Source organism: Ochotona princeps, chromosome 3 (assembly GCF_030435755.1).
Source record: "Ochotona princeps isolate mOchPri1 chromosome 3, mOchPri1.hap1, whole genome shotgun sequence".
NCBI lineage: Eukaryota > Metazoa > Chordata > Mammalia > Lagomorpha > Ochotonidae > Ochotona > Ochotona princeps.
In genome coordinates this window covers 83,755,368-83,761,367 of record NC_080834.1, presented here as the reverse complement: position 1 = coordinate 83,761,367, position 6,000 = coordinate 83,755,368, and positions in this window count along the sequence as shown.

The following is a 6,000-nucleotide window of genomic DNA, read 5'->3' as shown; positions in this document are numbered from 1 at the left end:
GATCCACTTATAGTACCTGGGAGGTGAACTATTGCTTGTGTCATTGGGTAGCACCATTGAAATATAATTCTAAGAGAGTGTTGGTAATAAAATCCACATTTGGACTACTCTCCTTGGTTTGTTCCCTGTGATGTGATCCTTTCTCTACAAATGGTTCATATCCTCCACCCAATTCAGATACCTTTGTAGCTTCTCCATCTTGGATTGAAAACATCCAAAACTATAAGCCAGAATGAATCTTCTTTCTTTATAAGTGGACTGTCTTGGATACTTGGCTATAATAACAAAAAATTATTTATGCTTTATTGAGTTAAGGAATTCAATGGGTTCTAAAATAAATTTAGTCTAAAACTTTGGTTTTTTTTTGTTTGTTTTTTTAAAATGTATTTGCTTAGATTTATTTTATTTTTATTTCATAGCCTTCATTATTATTATTATTATCATTTTATGATACAGTTCCATAGGCCCTGGGATTTCCCACACCCCCTCCAATTCCCTCCCCCACAACTTCCCCTGTATTATTACTATACTATAGTTCTTTATAAACAGTCATATGTCCATCATTAAGGGCATAGACAATGGCAGAGTCCAGCTTGCTATTGTCAAGTTTCATTGAGAGTCCATTTTTGGTCTGGAAGTAGAGATGCATACTGCATTGTATCCTCCCATCTGGATATGACAAATTTCCATTACACTGTTACTATACATGCTCTTAAATGAAAAATCACAATACAAAATCAGCAACAGGAAGAAAAATAGAAATTTACAATGCCATGAAGTTAAATAACATGTTACTAGATATGATAGTCTTCATTACAATTACTATGTATCCCTTAAATGAAAAGCCACAAGAAAAACCAGGAAGAAAAAAGAAATTAACAATGCCATGAACTTAAATAACATGCTAAATAATGTGTCACCGAAGAAAATCAAGAACCTTCTTGAAGAAAATGATGCTACTGTATGATCTATTTGGAGATTAAACTTTAAAAAAATGTCAAAATCCATGATACAGTTTCCACTAATCTTTGCTGGTGAGATATATCTCCTGTAGGCAATAGATGGGTTTTGGTTTTTTAAAAAACATCCAGTTCACATTATGGGTCACTCCAACTAGGCTACAGCTCCCACTGGTTTATGTGAGGGCTGAGTGTGTGCTAAGCAGAATCAGGCAGGACTGCAACACCCATTGGTTCCAGTGGAAGATGGGGCTGGAGACAGAACCGATCCAACAATTGCAACCACCAGCTCATTGGGGCGATGGACTATACCAGGCCCCATACTTGTAAGTACACACAAGAACCTGGTCTGGGTTCCCCTCGATTGAACTGCCAGACTCAGATCCCTCACCATGAAAAGACAGAGGACAAAACAAATCAATAAACTACCCCAGCCATATGCTGGAAGTGAAAAACAGGTTAAACAGAGACTCCAAGATATACTATGTCAACCAGAGGATTCTGCAGCGATTTCTTTGTGCTTGGAATGGCGAGATTGGCATCAATTCATAACTGTTGAACTATCAAAAACACTTGAGCAAGACCCTCGGAGCATGCCCCACATCTGGTACCTGGGACAGGTGGGAGACTGGATGTGGCTTCTCCTCTTACTTCTCCCCCACCACAGATATAGGGAAAAATATGGAAATGATGGTCCTACCCATGCTCCCGCAGCCCCAGAACCCCTGTGCCCCAATTAACTGTGTAAAGACTGTCAAATATAAAATTTAAAAAATGGAAAAAAATGGGCCCGGCAGCGTGGCCTAGCGGCTGAAGTCCTCGCCTTGAAAGCCCCCGGATCCCATATGGGCGCCGGTTCTAGTCCCGGCAGCTCCACTTCCCATCCAGCTCCCTGCTTGTGGCCTGGGAAAGCAGTTGAGGACGGCCCAGTACATTGGGACACTGCACCCGCGTGGGAGACCAGGAACAGGTTCCAGGTTCCTGGTTCCTGGATCGGCACGCATCGGCCCGTTGTGGCTCACTTGGGGAGTGAATCATCGGATGGAAGATCTTCCTCTCTGTCTCTCCTCCTCTGTGTATATCTGGCTGTAATAAAATGAATAAATCTTTAAAAAAATGGAAAAAAAAATCTCATGCACTAATCTGTAACATTTGATTGATGGGTTTAAGCAATTTACATTTAGGGTTAATATGAATGGGTAATAATTTGGACCTGTCGTTTTAGCAATGGGTTGTTATTGATTTAGTCTTCTGTTGTTATTTTACTGCGATGTTCGTCCCATTTGCCTTTTCTTTTAGTTGGTGCTATTCCTTTTTTCTGTCAAGAGAAGATCCAGAAGTATCATTTGTAGGGCAGGTTTGGAAGAGGCAATTCTTTTAACTTTTCTTTACTGTGGAAGAATTTTATTTCATTTTCAAAGACAAAGGAAAGTTTTGCTGGGTACGTTATCCTGGGCCAACAATTTTTTGCTTTTACAATCTGGAATATGTCACTCCATTTTCTTCTTGCTTGTACGGTTTCCCGTGAGAGATCTCCTGTGAGTTTAATTGGCAATCCTTTATATGTCAGTTGATTTTTTCTTGTGCACATCTAAGGATCTTTTCCTCATGTTCAACTGAAGAAAGTTTGATGATCATGTGTCTTGGTGAAGATCATTTTTGATCAAGCCTGTTGGGAGTTCTGTGCCCCTCCTGGATGTTGTTTCCCAATTCTTTCTCCAGATTAGGGAAATTTTTCCTTATTATTTCATTGAATACACCATTAATCCCAGTTTGTCTTTCAATTCTTGAATACTTTTTTTGGTCTGACCTAGCTCTGCTTCTAGCTTTTTGTTTGTTTCCCCCTGGTGCCAGGAAATATCTTCTAATTTTGAGATTCTTTCTTCTGCCTCCTTCATTCTGTTTTGGAGATTCCCCGCAGTACTTTTAGTTTGCTCCAATGTATTCTTCATTCCTGACATACCAACTTTCATTTACTTCACTGCTGTTATTTGCTGTGTAACATATTCCTTGAATTCCTTGAATGCCTGCTTCATATTATTGATAAGAAGCTTTATAACAATTATTTTAAATTCTTTATCTCCCATTTTCTCAATGTCTTCCTCAGTAAACTCTGAGGTTGGCAAAGGGTTTTGCTGCTTTGCAGGGGAGTCTTTTTTTTAAAAGATTTATTTATTTTATTACAAAGTCAGATATACAGAGAGGAGGAGAGACCGAGAGGAAGATCTTCCGTCTGATGATTCACTCCCCAAGTGAGCCGCAATGGCCGGTGCTGTGCCGATCCAAAGCCAGGAACCTGGAACCTGTTCCTGGTCTCCCATGCGGGTGCAGGGTCCCAATGCATTGGGCCGTCCTCGACTGCTTTCCCAGGCCACAAGCAGGGAGCTGGATGGGAGTGGAGCTGCCGGGACTAGAACCGGCGCCCATATGGGATCCCGGGACGTTCAAGGCGAGGACTTTAGCTGCTAGACCACGGTGCTGGGCCCCAGGGGAGTCTTCAATAACATTCATTGTGCCACTGTCTCTTTTGCCCTTGGTCAATGTGCTTCAGGTTATCAGATTCTTCTTTTGGGGGTAGGTTTCTAAGCTGTGTTACCCACAGATCTACAGTTCAATTTTACTTATTGCAGTTGGTACTGGTATTTTCTTTGCAGTCACTTGTGCCATTCCCTTGGTACTGATCTTGCCAGAACCTCTTGGTCATTAGGTCTGAGGGCCACATGGATCTATTTTGACCTGTGCAATGCCAAAGTCAGTATTATTTTCCTGTGTGACTACTGCAATGCACTGAGCTCAGCGAGTCTGTTCCTAGCTCAGCACATGTGTAGCTCACTGTTTTCCCCACAGTCTTAAAGTTTTTCACACCGTACAAAATGGCACCCGATTTGGCTGTAGGGGGTGGACTGGGCTGTTAAATTGATTCTGTTCCCTTCACTGCCTGTCTGGCACCTGCTGCTCTGTCTCTGCTCTTGGTCAAATCAAACAAACCAGCAGGACGGGCAGTTCTTTGAGTTGAGCTCCTGAGCTCCCAGTAAACATCCCTTCCCACCTTGCTGCTGGTAGAATTCTGGCTGCCGGTGGAGTTTAGATCATGGCTCACTGAATGCCGCTGGGGTATCAGTCACTGCAACACCACATGGTTGCTTCTGCTGCTTTCCTGTGTCTATCAGTTAGTGAATGTGTTCAAAGATGCAGGATCATAAGGACATGGTTATGGTCATCCTAGGATGGTGCTCAAAGTTAGCCAGGAGCTTTCGTGAGCCGAAAACACCAGATGCAATGAAGTATCTTAGGAGGTTTATTCCAGGTGTAGGAACGGTATGGAGGTGGTGGGAGATCACCGGGAAAAAAGGGAAGGATGAGGTAGCGGGGAGGCAGGAAAGAGAGCAAATTTAGTCTAAAACTTTAATCTAACAGACCAGTCGGAAAGTGACTTCCATCAGCACAATGATGAGAACCTTGACCAAGGTAAACCTAATGTGAGATTTTAGAATACCAGAATAATTGGCTGAGATCGTGAAGGTTTTTGTGATAACTTTCTCAATTTAACATCAGGATGCAGAAAAGCAAAACTGACCATTTTGTTATTTTTTGTTTTTATTAGAAAGACCGAGTAACAAAGAGAGATTTTCGTCAACAAAGAGAGAGGGTGAAAGAGAGATTTTCCATCTGTTGGTTCATTCCCCAGATGGCCACAATGGCCAGAGTTAGGCCAATCCGAAGCCAGTAGCTAGGAGATTTTTCTGTGTATCTCATGTGGATTCAGAGACCCAAACTTGTTGCTTTTTCATGTGCATTAGCAAGGAGCTAGATCAGAATTTGAGCAACTGGAACCCATATGTGGGCCAGAGAGTCACGATTTACAATTATTTCTATATAGAAGTTTAAATGGTGAGAATAAATGAGACTATCAGGGAGTCTGAAAAGGGAAAAGCTAGATATGAATATGAATATAAATATGAATATTTTTAGTTTGCTTTCTATCAGGTATAACCAGGTATAGCATTTCTAAACTGTTTTATTTAGTGTATATATGATTCTTTTCTATTAACAATTTACTGGGATCCACTAATTCAGTATAAATGTTCACATGTAAAATATCAGTGACTGTGATGGAAATCATTAAATTTATGATAGACTTTTAGAAAAAAAAAACACTTAAATTCAGGAAGACTATCATTATATTGTTGATCTGTGGAAAATGTGTGCATCTTTCTGAATAAATAATCTGTATACCTATAGCAATGCTAGAAAAAATACGCAGTTTCATAGTTTATGATGGATCACTACACAAAATGAGAACTACAAATGTTTTGTTAGGCAGGTAATGCAAACAAGTGTGAGATACTGAGTTTTAGAGATTATTCACTAAGATGGTAACTCGCAATATGAAAAATGTGGATACCAGTCCTTGGTTCTATGGCTCTCTTGCCTTTCTTTCTCATTGTTCCGAGTTGTAAGTGTTCTTTCTCATGTGTGTGTGTGTAAGGCAGTTTTGTCCATGTTATTCTGAGTACAGAATCTTTATTATTCATGTTCAGCCTTTTATACCTAATAGTATACCTAATAGTACTATCTTTATACCTAATAGTATCATTTTATTTTTTTACATATGATGCCTTTGCCAGTTGTTACATTAAAGAGAAGATTTATTGTTTTCAAATGTCACTTTCATATATGAGTTTCTACAAATGAAAAAACATATTTAGCATTTTAGAATTTTTCCAATGGAATTGCTTAGTTACCCAAGATACCTGAAGTCGTGGATGGTCATTTAGAAAATCTGAAAAAAAAAATTTCAGTGCTTCTATATGGTTTAACCTTCACTAATAAACACATAATTAGTATTTCATTCTTATTTTCCAAGTCATTTGAACTAAACAAATTGTGTTTGTCTGTTTCCCACTTTTTTAAAGGATTTATTTCCTTTTATTTGGAAGGCAGACCTACTGAGAGGAGGAGACAGAGAGGAAGATCTTCTATTCTGTTGCTTCATTCCCCAAATGGCCACAGTGCTGAGAGTTGAGCCAATATGAACCTG